Raw genomic sequence first — 19,131 nt, 5'->3', positions numbered from 1 at the left:
ACCCTCCCAGGGACCCCCCAATGGATCTGGTGCACGCTCCCCCTCCCCACTCACCTGTGGCTTCTGGAGGGGGCAATGCAGCAGGAGTCGGGGGAGCTTCAGCCTGAGCGGCAGGGGAAGGCGGCGGGGAAACCAACGTGGTTGTGCTGCTCCTCTTCCTTCTGCTCCTCCACTTACTCCTCGTCTGTTTCTCCTCTTCCTTCCACTTTTCTTTCACTCCTAGACCGGCCCAGGCAATGCTGACACCCAAAAGCAGCCACGCTCTGCCCTGGGCGGGTTCGGAAACAGCATGGCAGTAAAACTGGGGAGTGAAATGGGAGCATTGGGAAAGATCATGAGAGCAGCGGGAAGGAATTGGGAGCGCTTTCCCTGCCAGTCCCGCTTTTACTGGGAGAACTGAGAGGGAACTGGGAGCAAACAGCACTCGGAGGCGGCTGCAGCCGGCGGCTAGTGGGGCCACGATAGAAGGCCTGGTTATGAGAATAAGAGAGCGATCACTTGCTGGGATTGGTGGACGGGAGCAGCGCGGGGTTTGCTCGGTTATGTGAGGGCCGGGAGGGGCCGGAGCAATGGCGGCGGCGGCCGGTGAGAGGGGACAGGGAGCGGGAATGGGGACCGGGAGCGGGAATGGGGACGGCAATGAGGACAGGGAGTGGGTATGGGGACAGGGAAGAGGCATGGGAATGGGGACATGATCGGAAATGGCACGCGGAACTGGAATGGCACAGAGAATGGGGACAGGGACCGGGAATTGGAATATGGGTATGGGACAGGGAATATTGAAATGGAAATATGGGAACAGGAGTGGGACCGTGAATAACAGAAGGGGAACAGAGACTTGGAATATGGGAGACAGATAGGGAATGAGACTGGAATGAGATTCAGGCTGGGATGGCAGCGGAACGGTACCAGGGTGACATGGGAATGGGTGGGTGAGAGGGGGTGACAGCAGGGAGAGGGGGATCCTGAACAGGGACACTGGCAACCAGGACAGAGGGACATGGAGACAGTTCCAGGGCAGGGGGGCCTTGATCAGCTGTGCCACAACTTTCACCAGGGTCCCCAAGCACTTTTGCAGCTACTGGGCCTGTTCTGCCCAAAGCCCTGAGCAACCCCCAAGTCCCTCCCAGGAACGCCCACCTCCCTCAAACCCAACATGCCCCCCGTCCCCTGGCAGATCCCCCCATGTCCCCATCAATGGCTTATTCCAATGTCTTTTTTTTTACCCTAGTTTTGTGTGTTTTGAAGGGACCAACAGAAATGAAAGGAAAATCCAGGCCACGGGGTGCAAGGAAGATGTGAAGCAGCTGGACAGGTGGTTTCTAAAATGGATAACCAGCAACAGGAATGGCCTGGGCTCTGCTTACCGGGGTTCACTGGGGATTACCCAGGGTGGATCCCTCTGTGGCGGCTGGAGCTGGAGCAGCGCAGGAAGGTCTTCCTGCACTTGGGGCACTCACTGGGCTGCCCTTAGTGCTGGCTCTGTTGGTGTCTGCTCAAGATAGAGCTCTGAGAGAAGCTCTTCCCACACTCAGGACACTCATAGGGCCTCTCCCCACTGTGGATGCGCCGGTGGGTCACGAGGGTGGAGTTGTCCCTGAAGCCCTTCCCGCAGTCAGGGCAGCGAAAGGGCCGCTCCTCCGTGTGAATCCTCTGGTGCCTGACAAGATGAGAGCTGGTCTGAAACCTCTTCCTGCATTTATCACACTCATAGGGCTTCTCCCCAGTGTGGCTCCTCAGGTGGTAGATCAGGTGGGAGCGCTGGCAGAAGCTCTTCCCACACTCCCCACACTCGTAAGACCTCTCGCCAGTGTGGATCCTCTTGTGGACAATCAGGTTCGACTTGTGGGTGAATCTCTTCCCACACTCGGGACACTCATAGGGCCTCTCCTGGGTGTGCATGTGCTGGTGGCTGACAAGGGAGGAGTTGTACTTGAAGCCTTTCCCGCAGTCGGGGCAGAGGAAGGGCCTCTCCTCTGTGTGAGTGCGCTGGTGCCTGAGGAGATCAGAGCTGGTCTGAAACCCCTTTCTGCATTTATCACACTCGTAGGGTTTCTCCCCGGTGTGCCTCCTCATGTGGACAGTCAGGTGGGAGATCCGGCTGAAACTCTTCCCACACTCCTCACACTTGTAACACCTCTCCTCGGTGTGCCTCCTCAGGTGGACAATCAGGCAGGAGATCCAGCTGAAGCTCTTCCCACACTCCTCACACTTGTAAGACCTCTCCTCGGTGTGGCTCCTCAAGTGGACAGTCAAGTTGGATCTTCGGCTGAAGCTCTTCCCACACTCCTCACATATATAGGGCCTCTCCCCCGTGTGGATTTTCATGTGGCAGATCAGGTTGGATTTCTGGCTGAAGCTCTTCCCACATTTCAAGCACTTCTGGGGCTTCTCCTTACCCTGAAGCTGCTCGTAGACCACGAGCTCTGAGCTCCAGGCGCCTCCCCGGTCCAGGGTGGGCCTTTCCCCCTCAGATGCCTGAGATCTGAGTTTGCAGCCCCTCCTTGTGCGGGATCTCTGGGGTTTTTCCTCCCCGTTGGATTCCTGTGCTGTGGAGCTGCTCAAAACAGCCTCTTCCACAAGGTTCTGCTGTGGGGATTTGTCCGCCCTGGTCTCCATTCTCAGCTCCTGGTCTGGGGGAGGATGGGATTTGCCTCCGTGCCACAGGGAAGGACAAGGAGATCCCCCAAGTGCGTCCCCAGCAGGACGGCTTTGGCAGCAGGGTTGTCCTGCAGCCGGGGGCCGTGCTGGGGCGGGAGATGGAGCAGGAGAGAGGGGGAAAGGGGCACTGAATTCCTCCTCACCTGCTTGGGGCTGCTGGGCCATCTTCCTCTTCCTCACGACCTCCTCCTCTTGCATCGGGCCAAGGTTTAGAAACAGGAAATCCTGGTTTGGGGGAAAACAAGGGCTGGGCGCGTTGGGTTTGATGGTCCCGCTGCCTGTCTTGGTGTCTGCTAAGGAAGGCAGAGCCTCCCTTAAAATTGAAAATGGAAACCCCCTCCCTCCAAAGTACTATAATTTTGAAATTAAGGGGCTCTCAGGGAAAGATATGGAAATAGGAATAACAGTTCTTTGCTAGGAAAAATAAAATGAAAAATGTAATAGTAGAAAGAAAACCACTGACAGAGTCAGAATCCAAGCTGACACCCTGTTAGTCAGGGTGTTTGTTGCACTCCAATTAAATGGTGGCTGCAGTCCTCCTGCAGGGACAGATGTGGTTCTGTTGAAGCAGTGGTTCCTGCAGAAGGGTGTAGTTTTCCTCCAAAGGTCCAGTGGTGGTGTAGATAGGTCTGGTCTTCCTCGGCGAATCCAGTGGAGAAGAAAAGCTGCTCCTCTGGGAATCCAGTGGAGAAGAAACGCTGCTCCTCTGGGAATCCAGTGGGAAAAGCCTGACTGTGGTGTTCCAAATCTCTGATTATATCCAGGTGGGAATGCCTGGCTCCTCCCCATGGGTGGAACATCTACCAATGGGGTGAGGTAATTTTATCAGTCCTGCAGTGAGGCTCAATGGCCCATTAACAGAAGATATCTCCCTGGAGGGCCTGTGGAAGAGATAAAGAAAACTGCCCAATTAACAGAAGATAACTGCCCCACCTCTAACAGATGGCAATAGAATACATACCCACATCTTGCATTTCCAACCTCAGACACTCTCCGTTGCTCTCAGTAGCCCAAAGTGTGATCCCAGTTGCTCCCTTTTAACAGCAGTATGATCCCAGTAACTTCCAATATGATCCAAGTCATCTACCACTATTCCCAGTATGGTCCTAGTATAATCCTAGCTGCTTCCAGTCCATCCCAGTATGGTCCAAGCTGCCTCCAGCTACATCAACACAATCAGTCCCAGTATGATGCCATTTGCTACCAGCGTGCTCCCAGTTGCTCACAGCATCTCCCACTCACTCTCAGAATGATCCCAGTCATTCCCAGTATATCACATTAGCCCCTAACATGGTCTCAATTGGCCCAGCAGGTTCCTACTCACTTCCAAAATGATCCCAGGATGATCCCAGTACAGCCCAGTCCCTCCCAGTGATGCCACTCCTGGCATCCCCCAGCCCTGTCTGTGTTCCCCCCTCCCAGATTGCCTGATAGGAGCCCCAGGGGCTGGAAGGCCTCAACCAACATCCCCAGCAAGCCCCAGTGTGGATGTGCAGCCTCCAGTTTTCCCAGTCTGCCTCTCCTTCTCCCCAGGCAGGGTTCTCCTCCTCCTGCTCCTCCCGGCCCCAGCGGGTGGGAGCAGCTGAGAGCCCCGCACTGCCGAACCCGACCTGTCCCGGCTCCATCCCCGCTCCTGCCGCGGGCTGCGAGGGCTGCAGGACCGGGGCAGGAGGAATGGGATGGTGGAGCAGGGAGGGAGAAGCAGCAGGACAAGGGCTGGAGGGAACAAGAGAAGGAGGAGGAGGAAGAGGTGTGGAGCAGGAAGAGGAGGAGGACGGGTGGGAGGAAGAGCTGGGTGAGAGGAGGAGGAGTGGGAAGTGGAAGCGGGGGGAACACAGGCTCCAGCCCTCGCTTTCTCCGCAGCACTCCCGGACCCTGGGGCATTTCCCCCCCATATCTCAGGTGATCACAGAGGGGGAGCTCAACCAAATATCCTGGGTGCTCCATAGCTGGGTATCTTTTTGGGGATGGGGGGATTTTTGGAGCTCAAAGGACTCCAAAGCTAAGCTGCAAATGCCCATTGGGGAGATTTTGGCGGTGTCCTGGCAGGTTGTTTCTTCGCGGGGGAGGGCAAGAGAGGGGAGAACACTGGGACACCGACGTGTGTAGCCCAGAGAGAGGAGACCGCCAGGATTCAGCCCGGAGAGGGGAACACCCTTGCGAGGGGGAAGCCCTGGAGCTCCCCACAGCCTGGAGCAGAGTCAGGGGAAACGGGAGCGCTGAGACACCAAGAGCCCCGGCATTGCTAAGAGGGAGCCCAGAGAGGGGGATCTAGGGAACCCCTGGGGGCTGCAGGGAACCCCCAGCAGCACAGAGAAGGGGGAGCCCCAGAAGCCCAAGGTCAGAAGAGCAGAGAGGGGGGACCCTGGGGATTCCCGTGACAGCCTGGAGAGGGTGTGGACTCCTGGAGAGGAGAACGCTCAATAGATGCAGGACTCCAAGAAGTCCAAAGTGGAGAGACCAGAGAAGGGCAATTCATGGGGAGCTCTTTTTTGGAATAATCATGAGACATTCAAGTCTTGGCAGGCTTAAGGATGGTATTTCTCAGGGTTTTTCCAACTAAAGTTTTTTGGTCTGGAGATTTTTATGGACACAAAATGTCTGGAGACTTCTAGAGATGGGTTGGGGCAGGAGGAATGCCCAACAAAATGCTCTCATACCTTGTTTTTCTCTTGGAAATAGGATTTCTCATTTCCAAACCTTAGCCCAGTCTGTGAGCTCCATTTCTGGGAACACCCACTGTTGATTAATTTTATCAGTCACTCAGTGAATCTCAATGGCCCATTAACAGAAGATATCTCCCTGGAGGGATGATGGGTTATGGAAGAGATAAAAATAAACCTGCCTCACCTGGTTTTAACAGCTTGCCCATTAATAGAGAATATCTGCCCTGGTGTTAGGAGGGATGTGTCATGGAAGTGATAAAGAACACTGCTCCTCCTGGTTTCAACAGATGGTGATAAAATACATACTGCTGGTTACATCTCGCATTGCAACATAAGACAAGATGGACATGGACCAGGGGTTGATGCCAGGCATGGTGGACACTAGGAATGGGATGACACAGGGAACAGACCAGAGAGCGACACCAGGCAGCGGGGACAATGTATCGAGGTGACACCAGCGGGTGTTCCCAGAGACAGGGCAACAGACTTGGCTGAGGTTTGGAAATGAGAAAAACAAGGTATGAGAGCATTTTGTTGGGCATTCCTCCTGCCCCAACCCATCTCTAGAAGTCTCCAGACATTTTGTGTCCATAAAAATCTCCAGACCACCAAGATCCTGCCCAAAAAAAAAACTCCAGACCAAAAAACTTTAGTTGGAAAAACCCTGAGAAATACCATCCTTAAGCCTGCCAAGACTTGAATGTCTCATGATTATTCCAAAAAAGAGCTCCCCATGAATTGCCCTTCTCTGGTCTCTCCACTTTGGACTTCTTGGAGTCCTGCATCTATTGAGCGTTCTCCTCTCCAGGAGTCCACACCCTCTCCAGGCTGTCACGGGAATCCCCAGGGTCCCCCCTCTCTGCTCTTCTGACCTTGGGCTTCTGGGGCTCCCCCTTCTCTGTGCTGCTGGGGGTTCCCTGCAGCCCCCAGGGGTTCCCTAGATCCCCCTCTCTGGGCTCCCTCTTAGCAATGCCGGGGCTCTTGGTGTCTCAGCGCTCCCGTTTCCCCTGACTCTGCTCCAGGCTGTGGGGAGCTCCAGGGTTTCCCCCTCGCAAGGGTGTTCCCCTCTCCGGGCTGAATCCTGGCGGTCTCCTCTCTCTGGGCTACACACGTCGGTGTCCCAGTGTTCTCCCCTCTCTTGCCCTCCCCCGCGAAGAAACAACCTGCCAGGACACCGCCAAAATCTCCCCAATGGGCATTTGCAGCTTAGCTTTGGAGTCCTTTGAGCTCCAAAAATCCCCCCATCCCCAAAAAGATACCCAGCTATGGAGCACCCAGGATATTTGGTTGAGCTCCCCCTCTGTGATCACCTGAGATATGGGGGGGAAATGCCCCAGGGTCCGGGAGTGCTGCGGAGAAAGCGAGGGCTGGAGCCTGTGTTCCCCCCGCTTCCACTTCCCACTCCTCCTCCTCTCACCCAGCTCTTCCTCCCACCCGTCCTCCTCCTCTTCCTGCTCCACACCTCCTCCTCCTCCTCCTTCTCTTGTTCCCTCCAGCCCTTGTCCTGCTGCTTCTCCCTCCCTGCTCCACCATCCCATTCCTCCTGCCCCGGTCCTGCAGCCCTCGCAGCCCGCGGCAGGAGCGGGGATGGAGCCGGGACAGGTCGGGTTCGGCAGTGCGGGGCTCTCAGCTGCTCCCACCCGCTGGGGCCGGGAGGAGCAGGAGGAGGAGAACCCTGCCTGGGGAGAAGGAGAGGCAGACTGGGAAAACTGGAGGCTGCACATCCACACTGGGGCTTGCTGGGGATGTTGGTTGAGGCCTTCCAGCCCCTGGGGCTCCTATCAGGCAATCTGGGAGGGGGGAACACAGACAGGGCTGGGGGATGCCAGGAGTGGCATCACTGGGAGGGACTGGGCTGTACTGGGATCATCCTGGGATCATTTTGGAAGTGAGTAGGAACCTGCTGGGCCAATTGAGACCATGTTAGGGGCTAATGTGATATACTGGGAATGACTGGGATCATTCTGAGAGTGAGTGGGAGATGCTGTGAGCAACTGGGAGCACGCTGGTAGCAAATGGCATCATACTGGGACTGATTGTGTTGATGTAGCTGGAGGCAGCTTGGACCATACTGGGATGGACTGGAAGCAGCTAGGATTATACTAGGACCATACTGGGAATAGTGGTAGATGACTTGGATCATATTGGAAGTTACTGGGATCATACTGCTGTTAAAAGGGAGCAACTGGGATCACACTTTGGGCTACTGAGAGCAACGGAGAGTGTCTGAGGTTGGAAATGCAAGATGTGGGTATGTATTCTATTGCCATCTGTTAGAGGTGGGGCAGTTATCTTCTGTTAATTGGGCAGTTTTCTTTATCTCTTCCACAAGCCCTCCAGGGAGATATCTTCTGTTAATGGGCCATTGAGCCTCACTGCAGGACTGATAAAATTACCTCACCCCATTGGCAGATGTTCCACCCATGGGGAGGAGCCAGGCATTCCCACCTGGATATAATCAGAGATTTGGAACACCACAGTCAGGCTTTTCCCACTGGATTCCCAGAGGAGCAGCGTTTCTTCTCCACTGGATTCCCAGAGGAGCAGCTTTTCTTCTCCACTGGATTCGCCGAGGAAGACCAGACCTATCTACACCACCACTGGACCTTTGGAGGAAAACTACACCCTTCTGCAGGAACCACTGCTTCAACAGAACCACATCTGTCCCTGCAGGAGGACTGCAGCCACCATTTAATTGGAGTGCAACAAACACCCTGACTAACAGGGTGTCAGCTTGGATTCTGACTCTGTCAGTGGTTTTCTTTCTACTATTACATTTTGCATTTTATTTTTCCTAGCAAAGAACTGTTATTCCTATTTCCATATCTTTCCCTGAGAGCCCCTTAATTTCAAAATTATAGTACTTTGGAGGGAGGGGGTTTACATTTTCAATTTTAAGGGAGGCTCTGCCTTCCTTAGCAGACACCAAGACAGGCAGCGGGACCATCAAACCCAACGCGCCCAGCCCTTGTTTTCCCCCAAACCAGGATTTCCTGTTTCTAAACCTTGGCCCGATGCAAGAGGAGGAGGTCGTGAGGAAGAGGAAGATGGCCCAGCAGCCCCAAGCAGGTGAGGAGGAATTCAGTGCCCCTTTCCCCCTCTCTCCTGCTCCATCTCCCTCCCCAGCACGGCCCCCGGCTGCAGGACAACCCTGCTGCCAAAGCCGTCCTGCTGGGGACGCACTGGGGGGATCTCCTTGTCCTTCCCTGTGGCACGGAGGCAAATCCCATCCTCCCCCAGACCAGGAGCTGAGAATGGAGACCAGGGCGGACAAATCCCCACAGCAGAACCTTGTGGAAGAGGCTGTTTTGAGCAGCTCCACAGCACAGGAATCCAACGGGGAGGAAAAACCCCAGAGATCCCGCACAAGGAGGGGCTGCAAACGCAGATCTCAGGCATCTGAGGGGGAAAGGCCCACCCTGGACCGGGGAGGCGCCTGGAGCTCAGAGCTCGTGGTCTACGAGCAGCTTCAGGGTAAGGAGAAGCCCCAGAAGTGCTTGAAATGTGGGAAGAGCTTCAGCCAGAAATCCAACCTGATCTGCCACATGAAAATCCACACGGGGGAGAGGCCCTATATATGTGAGGAGTGTGGGAAGAGCTTCAGCCGGAGATCCAACTTGACTGTCCACCTGAGGAGCCACACCGAGGAGAGGTCTTACAAGTGTGAGGAGTGTGGGAAGAGCTTCAGCTGGATCTCCTGCCTGATTGTCCACCTGAGGAGGCACACCGAGGAGAGGTGTTACAAGTGTGAGGAGTGTGGGAAGAGTTTCAGCCGGATCTCCCACCTGACTGTCCACATGAGGAGGCACACCAGGGAGAAACCCTACGAGTGTGATAAATGCAGAAAGGGGTTTCAGACCAGCTCTGATCTCCTCAGGCACCAGCGCACTCACACAGAGGAGAGGCCCTTCCTCTGCCCCGACTGCGGGAAAGGCTTCAAGTACAACTCCTCCCTTGTCAGCCACCAGCACATGCACACCCAGGAGAGGCCCTATGAGTGTCCCGAGTGTGGGAAGAGATTCACCCACAAGTCGAACCTGATTGTCCACAAGAGGATCCACACTGGCGAGAGGTCTTACGAGTGTGGGGAGTGTGGGAAGAGCTTCTGCCAGCGCTCCCACCTGATCTACCACCTGAGGAGCCACACTGGGGACAAGCCCTATGAGTGTGATAAATGCAGGAAGAGGTTTCAGACCAGCTCTCATCTTGTCAGGCACCAGAGGATTCACACGGAGGAGCGGCCCTTTCGCTGCCCTGACTGCGGGAAGGGCTTCAGGGACAACTCCACCCTCGTGACCCACCGGCGCATCCACAGTGGGGAGAGGCCTTATGAGTGTCCTGAGTGTGGGAAGAGCTTCTCTCAGAGCTCTATCTTGAGCAGACACCAACAGAGCCAGCACTAAGGGCAGCCCAGTGAGTGCCCCAAGTGCAGGAAGACCTTCCTGCACTGCTCCAGCTCCAGCCACCACAGAGGGATCCACCCTGGGTAATCCCCAGGAAACGCCGGTAAGCAGAGCCCAGGCCATTCCTGTTGCTGGTTATCCATTTTAGAAACCACCTGTCCAGCTGCTTCACATCTTCCTTGCACCCCGTGGCCTGGATTTTCCTTTCATTTCTGTTGGTCCCTTCAAAACACACAAAACTAGGGTAAAAAAAAAGACATTGGAATAAGCCATTGATGGGGACATGGGGGGATCTGCCAGGGGACGGGGGGCATGTTGGGTTTGAGGGAGGTGGGCGTTCCTGGGAGGGACTTGGGGGTTGCTCAGGGCTTTGGGCAGAACAGGCCCAGTAGCTGCAAAAGTGCTTGGGGACCCTGGTGAAAGTTGTGGCACAGCTGATCAAGGCCCCCCTGCCCTGGAACTGTCTCCATGTCCCTCTGTCCTGGTTGCCAGTGTCCCTGTTCAGGATCCCCCTCTCCCTGCTGTCACCCCCTCTCACCCACCCATTCCCATGTCACCCTGGTACCGTTCCGCTGCCATCCCAGCCTGAATCTCATTCCAGTCTCATTCCCTATCTGTCTCCCATATTCCAAGTCTCTGTTCCCCTTCTGTTATTCACGGTCCCACTCCTGTTCCCATATTTCCATTTCAATATTCCCTGTCCCATACCCATATTCCAATTCCCGGTCCCTGTCCCCATTCTCTGTGCCATTCCAGTTCCGCGTGCCATTTCCGATCATGTCCCCATTCCCATGCCTCTTCCCTGTCCCCATACCCACTCCCTGTCCTCATTGCCGTCCCCATTCCCGCTCCCGGTCCCCATTCCCGCTCCCTGTCCCCTCTCACCGGCCGCCGCCGCCATTGCTCCGGCCCCTCCCGGCCCTCACATAACCGAGCAAACCCCGCGCTGCTCCCGTCCACCAATCCCAGCAAGTGATCGCTCTCTTATTCTCATAACCAGGCCTTCTATCGTGGCCCCACTAGCCGCCGGCTGCAGCCGCCTCCGAGTGCTGTTTGCTCCCAGTTCCCTCTCAGTTCTCCCAGTAAAAGCGGGACTGGCAGGGAAAGCGCTCCCAATTCCTTCCCGCTGCTCTCATGATCTTTCCCAATGCTCCCATTTCACTCCCCAGTTTTACTGCCATGCTGTTTCCGAACCCGCCCAGGGCAGAGCGTGGCTGCTTTTGGGTGTCAGCATTGCCTGGGCCGGTCTAGGAGTGAAAGAAAAGTGGAAGGAAGAGGAGAAACAGACGAGGAGTAAGTGGAGGAGCAGAAGGAAGAGGAGCAGCACAACCACGTTGGTTTCCCCGCCGCCTTCCCCTGCCGCTCAGGCTGAAGCTCCCCCGACTCCTGCTGCATTGCCCCCTCCAGAAGCCACAGGTGAGTGGGGAGGGGGAGCGTGCACCAGATCCATTGGGGGGGTCTCTGGGAGGGTTTTTTCATGGGGCAGGGGATCTTTGACTCTTGCAGGACCTCAAACCTGAACCGTTAATTTCCCGTGGAGGGAACAGCCTCACGTTCGCCTGGTACCGATGGGCACAGGGGTGATCTCGGGCTGGGGGATGCCCAGGAGAGCAGACGGGAGCTCGGGAGCCCTGGAGTGGGGAAGAGCGCAGAGGGGCGATCCCGGAGCTGGGAGACAAACTGGCTGCCTGGAGGGGTGGGGGAGGCTGGGGATGAGTGGGCTCCAGGCCCCTCAAGGCTGAAAGGGGCATTGACTTCTCCAGCTGCACTTGGGCAACAGGACTATCAAACCCAACACATTCAGCCCTTGTTTTCCCCCAAACCAGGATTTTTTTTTTCCAAACCTTGGCCCGATGAAGAAGGAGGACGCCCTGAGGAAGAAGATGGCCCAGGAGCCCCAGGCAGGTGAGGAGGAAGTCAGTGCCACTTTCCCCCTCTCTCCTGCTCCATCTCCCACCCCAGCACGGCCCCCGGCTGCAGGACAACCCTGGTGCCAAAGCTGTCCTGCTGGGGACGCACTGGGAGGATCTCCTTGTCCTTCCCTGTGGCACAGAGGCAAATCCCATCTTCTCCTTGTCCTTCCTTCCCCAGACAAGAAGCTTAGGCCAGAGACCAGGGAGGTCAAATCCCCACAGCAGAACCTTGTAGAAGAGGCTGTTTTGTGCAGCTCCACAGCACAGGAATCAAAGGGAAAAGAAAAGCCCCAGAGATCCCTTACGAGGAGGGGCTGCAAACGCCGATCACGGGGATCTGAGGGGGAAAGGCCCACCCTGGGCCAGGGAGGGAGCTGCAGCTCAGAGCTGGGGATCCATGAGCAGCTCCAGGAGGGGGAGGAGTCCCACAAGTCCTCAGAATGTGGGAAGACCTTCTCCCTGAGATCCTCCCTGATCCGCCACATGAGAATCCACACAGAAGAACGTCCCGACGAGTGTGATAAATGCAGGAAGAGGTTTCAGATGAGTTCCTGTCTCATCAGGCATCAGCAGAGTCACAAAGGCGAGAGGCCCTTCTGCTGCCACCATTGTGCAAAAGGCTTCAGGTACAACTCCGGCCTCATCACTACCTGTGCATCCACAGCGGGGAGAGGCCCTACGAGTGTCCTGAGTTTGGAAAGAGCTTCACCCAGAACTCCACCCTGACTGCCCACCTGAGGACCCACACGGAGGAACAAAACTATGAGTATGCAGAGGGTGGATAGAGCTTCAGGACGAGCTCTGAACTGACCATCCACCAGAGAAACCATACTGGGGAATGGCCTTTTGAGTGTGGGGAATGTGGGAAGAGCTACCAGAGGAGAAGCCACCTGACCCGCCGCATGGAAGTCCACACAGGGCTGGAACAGCCCTACAAATGTGGGCAGTGTGGGAAGAGCTTCATGTCAAAATCCCACCTGTTTGGCCACCAGAGGATCCACACTGGGGAGAGGCCCTATGAGTGTGTTAAATGCAAGAAGAGGTTTCAGACCAGCTCCTTTCTCCTCCTGCACCAGCAGCTTCACACAGATGAGAGGCCCTTCAACTGCCCTGACTGTGGGAAGGGCTTCAAGCAGAACACTGCTCTCATCAGCTACTGGTGCATCCACTCCGGGGAGAGGCCCTACGAGTGTTCTGAGCGTAGGAAGAGTTTCTCTCAGAGCTCTAACTTGACCAGACACCAACAGAGCCATCACTAAGGGCAGCCCTGGAAGTGCTCCAAGTGGGAAGAGATTCACCCACAAGTCGAACCTGATTGTCCACAAGAGGATCCACACTGGCGAGAGGTCTTACGAGTGTGAAGAGTGTGGGAAGAGCTTCTGCCAGCGCTCCCACCTGATCTACCACCTGAGGAGCCACACTGGGGAGAAGCCCTATGAGTGTGATAAATGCAGGAAGAGGTTTCAGACCAGCTCTCATCTTGTCAGGCACCAGAGGATTCACACAGAGGAGCGGCCCTTTCGCTCCTTTTCCACCGATATGAATCGAGAAAGGACAGAGGATAGCTCAATTAGTTCCATTGGAACAAATGACTAAAACATTACCCCCTCATCAATCACTGTCCAGGGGGAACGGGGCTTTGGCTCCAATGGAGGACTTACTCTGTTAACAATGAACTTAAACATTCGACCAAAACCTCCTGTATTGATAGAGTATCAGGGTGACAGGAAAACCTTGGAAGGTTTATTAGATACTGGTGCAGACTCCAGCATTATCAGCCCGGATTGCTGGCCCCACAACTGGCCGTTACAGCCCACCACAGTAGCCGTTACCGGGGTTGGAGGCTTAACGCTTGCAAGGAAATCACCCATGTTATCAGTAAGTATTGACAGAAAAATTTTACGGAGTGTTTTCTCTGTTGTGCCTATGCCTCCTACTGTGCAGTGCCTCATTGGTCGGGACATTTTTGCTCAAATGGGGGTAGTGCTGACAAATGAGTACTCTTTGGGCTAATGGCCATTGTGTGGACTTTCCCAATCCCACTCATTTGGAACACAGACACACCAGTGTGGGTTAAGCAATGGCCATTAAAAAGGGAAAGTCTGGAACAAGCACATGTACTAGTACAAGAACAATATGAGCAGGGTCATTTACAGTTGTCAGTAAGCCCATGGAATACCCCTGTTTTTGTTATTAAAAAGAAGTCGGGAAAGTATCGTTTGCTACAGGATTTATGGGCTGTAAATGAACAAATGGAGCCTATGGGAGCCTTACAACCAGGTTTGCCTAACCCAGCCATGTTGCCAAAGTACTGGCCACTGTTAATTGTGGATCTTAAGGACTGCTTTTTTACTATTGCTCTTCACCCTCGAGACACTCAGAGGTTTGCATTTACCTTATTGGCTTTAAATAGGGAAGAACCAGACAAGAGATTTGAATGGCTTACTCTCCCACAGGGAATGCGCAACAGCGCCCCCTTGTGTCAGCTGTATGTTGACAATGCTTTACAACCTTTGCGACAGGTCTGGGCCAAAACAACCATTTATCATTACATGGATGATATTTTATTTGTGCAGCCACAACCTTTTGCAGGTCAACAAATTCAAGAAATACATAAGGCCCTGGAACTACATGGCTTGGTTGCAGCTCCTGAAAAAATTCAATTATCTGCACCCTGGAAATATTTGGGATGGACGCTTACTGATCAGGTTGTTACCCCCCAGAAATTGCAATTCAAAATTAAAATACATACATTGCATGATGCTTAAAAGTTATTTGGTGATCAGCAATGGCTGCGCCCTATTGTGGGCATCCCAAATGAGTTGTTAGATGAACTTCGACCTTTACTAAAAGGGACTGACCCAGCATAACCTGTCCATATAACCTCTGAGCAGGTTAAGACACTTCAGCAGATATTGGACTGTGTGACACAGGGCAGTGTCCAGAGACGAGATCTTAACCTCCCCATACAGCTGACAGTTTGGTGTGGAACTAAATTTTTACTGGGTGCACTTATTCAGCAAAACAGAAAAATGGGGGAGGCTTGGGCCTTAGAATGGATATCTCCTCCACTTCAACAGCATAAAACCCTTCTTCAAAAAATTGAAATTTTGGCTGACCTGCTTAAGAAGGGTCGTGAACGTGCATTACAGATTACGGGAAAGGAGCCTGATCAGATACGGATACCAATGAAGAAAGATACATTGACCTGGTACCTGATAAACAATATGGAATTACAAGAGGCACCGCTGGGAGCTGGAAGCGTGATTGCCACTGATGATATTCCCAATATACCATTGAACTGGATAGGGCGGTGGGGTTGGATTCAATGCCCAAAAAGATCACAGAAGCCCCTGTTGGATGCTATAACAGCCTACACGGATGCAGGAAGAAAATCAAGAACTGCTGCAGTGACCTGGCAGGAAAAGGGACAATGGCACCATCAGATTCTCCAGGCTTCCAAGTCGGATACTTTACAAATGATGGAGCTATTGGCTGTTTTATGGGCCATGATGCATTTTTCGGGGGCCCTCAACATAGTGACAGATTCTTTGTATGTTGCATGAGTGTGTGAGTGAATAGAGGACGCCTATAAAAGAGGTTCAAAACAGGAGCTTACATGAACTGTTTATTCAATTACAGAGGGCAATTAAGCTGAGAACACATCCCTTTTCTGTTATCCATATCAGAAGTCACAAATGGGATATTGGTCTAGGAGAGGGTAATGTGCAAGCAGATAAACTAGTCTCAATCACACAAATTACTACAATTCCCAGGCAGACTATTGCCAGAGAGGCACATTCCATGTTTCACCAAAATGCAAAAGGTCTCCATAGAGAATTTCAGATATCTATGGGCGAGGCACGGGCAATAGTCAAAGCCTGTCCCATGTGTAGTCATCATAATGGGGTCTGCGGGTTAGGTCTGGGAGTTAACCCAAGAGGGTTGAGTACAAATGAGACCTGGCAAATGGATGTCAAACATGTTGCTGAGTTTGGAAGGATGAAGTATGTGCATGTTACTATAGACACCTATAGTCATTTTATATGGGCCACAGCACAGACAGGTGAGAAAGCTGGGCAAGTGGAGAGGCATCTCAGCAGCTGCTTTGCTGTAATGGGAGTGCCATGGTGTATTAAGACAGATAACAGGCCTGCCTACTGCAGCAAAAGAATAAAGTAGTTCATGCAAATGTGGGGGATAGAACATGTGACAGGCATTCCTAATTCCCCGACAGGGCAAGCAATCGTAGAAAGAGCTAATGGTACCTTGAAAAGATATCTAGGTAAATACATGGATATTAGAGAACTGCAAGAAAGATTGTTAAGGCGTTTATTTGTTTTAAATCACTTGTGTGTTTTTGGGGAAAGCAAGGTGCCTGCTGTAATTCACATTCACCACTATGTACAGGAGAAAGAGAGTGTAAAGCAAGACGTATGGGTAAAATACAGAGATCCTAAAACAGGGCAATGGCAAGGTCCTGCTAAGGTGTTATATTTGGGCCGAGAACATCTTTGTGTCTCTACCCCTACAGGATCCTTATGGGTACCTGCTAAATGGACCCGAGCAGCTGTATTAGATGGAACCACCAGAACTCCATCAACTGAGCGCAGAAGACTGTCAGCGAGTAGAGACGAAGCTGTTGATCATCCTTCGACCAATACTTCTTAAGCTGAAAGGACAGTGTAGTTTGGCTATCTACCGAGCGATTGATCGGTGTAAATCCTTAGATTATATACTAAGCCTGCTTCAAGCGCTTTCTACGTTTGATTTTAGAGGGCCTAGGGACCAAGCTTGTATTAATTGTCATAATAGACAGTGTGCTGCATGGGTATTGTTTTTCTGTGGGGGCTGTCAGCAAACTAAGTGGCTACATCAGACTCAATTACCTTATTTGTGGTGCAGGAACTGTGGATTTTATTGGCGGTTCGGCTCCTGGCAAGCAGAACTCCGGGCCTTTACAGGATTACCTGGTTGCCAAGGGTTACAGTTGTATGAGTCACCAGAACAGAAAATTATTGCATGGTTTAGGTGGGAAACCCAGCATTTAGTTAAACGTGCTTTGGGACAGTCCAAGTTGCATATTTTACAGACTAAGTGTGGTAGGGGTATTCCCCTTTCACAAACAAGTATAATAGGTCCGATTTCTGCAGATCAAGATCTCAACCAAGCGTGGGACAATTGTCTGAGAGACCTAAAGAGGTTAAATCTGGGCAGATCAAGGAGAAAGAAGGGGAAAGGAGAGACATTCTTAACGACTTGTGGGAAACAAGTTTATCTACCAAATGTGTGGGTGGTTCAAAACAGCGCCTGGGGAGACCAGGGTGATGTGGCACATTTATGCTGTTATGTTGCTGATCCTCACCCTCTTAGCAGACAGTGCAGATGCTGCCGGAGAGGTGAAAACTTATCATGCATGGGCCCCACCTCAGCCTAAGACTAATATTTGGGTTATCCTGGCAAACTTAACAAACTAGGAGGCTATTTGCCTGTCATTATCTCCTCCCGGTAATCCATCCACAACTTGCTTAGTAGGACTACCAGCAGATCCCTGGCCATGTCCCTCAGGTGTACCCACCTGCAAAACTGACAATCCTAAGACAACTGCAGATAATTGGGACCAATGGGTTTCTCACCTCCCCGTAGCACCACAGGAACCCCAAGAATTGGAGCTTTTAGGTTCAGTGATGGCAGATGCATGTATTAATTTTAACCATAGAAGCCAGTTTTCAGCAAAAAACCATTCCACTATTGTAACTTCCAGCATGGCTGTGTACCGTAATGCAACAGCTTGGTGCAATTATACCACAGGGAAAGTGTCAATCTCATCAAATGACCCTATTCAACTGCCAGCAGGTTACTTCTTAATCTGTGGGGACCATGCTTGGTGTCCCATCGATGCTGTGTGGGGGGGCCATGTACAATTGGACGGCTGTCTCTGCTTACACCCAATACGTCCATGATATTAAACATGAGCCGCCACCGTTATCGACATAAGAGAATGATCCATGCATTTACTGCTGACTGTAGGGACGATGTAAAATTTTGGTCCCCAGGGGCCATAATTGCAGCATCCTTTTTGGCTCCAGGGGTGGCAGCTGCAGGTGCCTATGGTGCCCTAAATAAGTTGGGATGCTGGCTTGCAAAGCAAACCAATGCCACCTCTTTGGCACTTTCTAGCCTTTTGCTTGATATTGATTCTATTTGTCATGCACTGCTTCAAAATAGAGCTGTGATTGACTTTCTTTTACTTGCACAAGGCCATGGCTGTGAAGAATTTGAGGGCATGTGTTTCTTGAATCTTTCTGACCATTCGCAGTCTCCATCCATACCCAGCTCGCTGAATTGCGAAGGTTAATTGGAAACTTACAGGTAGAATCAGGTTTCGGTATTGATGGATGGCTCTTATCGTTAGGCCTGGGATCATGGTTACGTTCTGTTGTTAAAGCTGGCATTATAGTGGGCATTATAGCTCTGCTAGTAGTGTTAATTTTGCCATGTTTTTGCATGTGCTTACAGAACATGGTGCAAAGGATGATATCTGCTGCATTTAATCAGACTATGCTTGTCCAACAGAAAAACGGGGGAAGTGTGGAGAGCTTTGTGGACAGTTGGCTAGCCGAGAAAGGTCACGTCGACATAATGCCGCTGGTTAAGCTTGAAGGCAACAATATAGGAGTCAGGAGTCAGTGTCCAATAACAGGCAAGGACATTGTGCCCTTGGTGCAACAACAGGATAGGGGAGAACATCTTTGGCAGAAATACAAAGAAAAGTTTCAATAAAATATCCACAAGAATGCAGAAGTAGGCGTAGTTGGCTGATAAGTTACTAGCCAATAGTGAGCTGGCCTTTGTAATATGTATGAGATTCATTAACACCGACATAAAGATGTGTGCCTATCAATAAAGTTCGAGATTTGCTGATCATTCATATTGCGTGCCGCATTTCTCCCGCCGATCCCAACATTCTTATTACTCTTTCTTTTAGTTGCTATTAATAAACTTTTCTTTATACACTCTTAAAGTTTTGAGCCTGTTTTGCCTTTCTCCTAATCCTCTCTCACAGCAGGAAATGAGTAAGTATATTCTAGCGAGTGCACTGGTAATCAGCCAAAACTGAACACACCACAATAATTGATGAATTTGCCAAGAAATCTCAAATTGGAGAACCAAAACATAAAAGGAAACCTTCCTGATGAACTGCATGAGAGCAGAGGGAAAACAAGGCAGAGCCATGGTTTGTCAGGAATTGCTTGATCCTAATGAGCCCTGTGGTGCACTTTGATCTGAGCACTGGAACCTCATGGCCTGAGAGGAGATGGCACAAACCTTTTCTCATGGTTTGGGCCTGGCAGAGCCAGAGCCCCCATGAGTATACCTTCTCCCTGGTGTCTGCTGTGAGATGTGACCAGGAATAAGCAAAGCAGGCTCCAGCTTTTACATAAAGAAAACTTTATTACCTAAACTACAAGAAAAGAAAGACGGAAC

General features: G+C 52.2%; 1 pseudogene; it reads right to left on the bottom strand.

Annotated features, from left to right (window-relative positions):
• Positions 1-1,485: 1,485 nt before the first annotated feature.
• LOC134434653 (zinc finger protein 850-like) overlaps positions 1,486-19,131 on the bottom strand; it is a 123,871-nt pseudogene continuing 106,225 nt past the window's right edge.

This window comes from Melospiza melodia, unplaced genomic scaffold, assembly GCF_035770615.1.
Source record: "Melospiza melodia melodia isolate bMelMel2 unplaced genomic scaffold, bMelMel2.pri scaffold_45, whole genome shotgun sequence".
NCBI lineage: Eukaryota > Metazoa > Chordata > Aves > Passeriformes > Passerellidae > Melospiza > Melospiza melodia.
The sequence above is the reverse complement of the archived record's forward strand: the minus strand, read 5'-3'. Positions and strand labels throughout refer to the sequence as shown.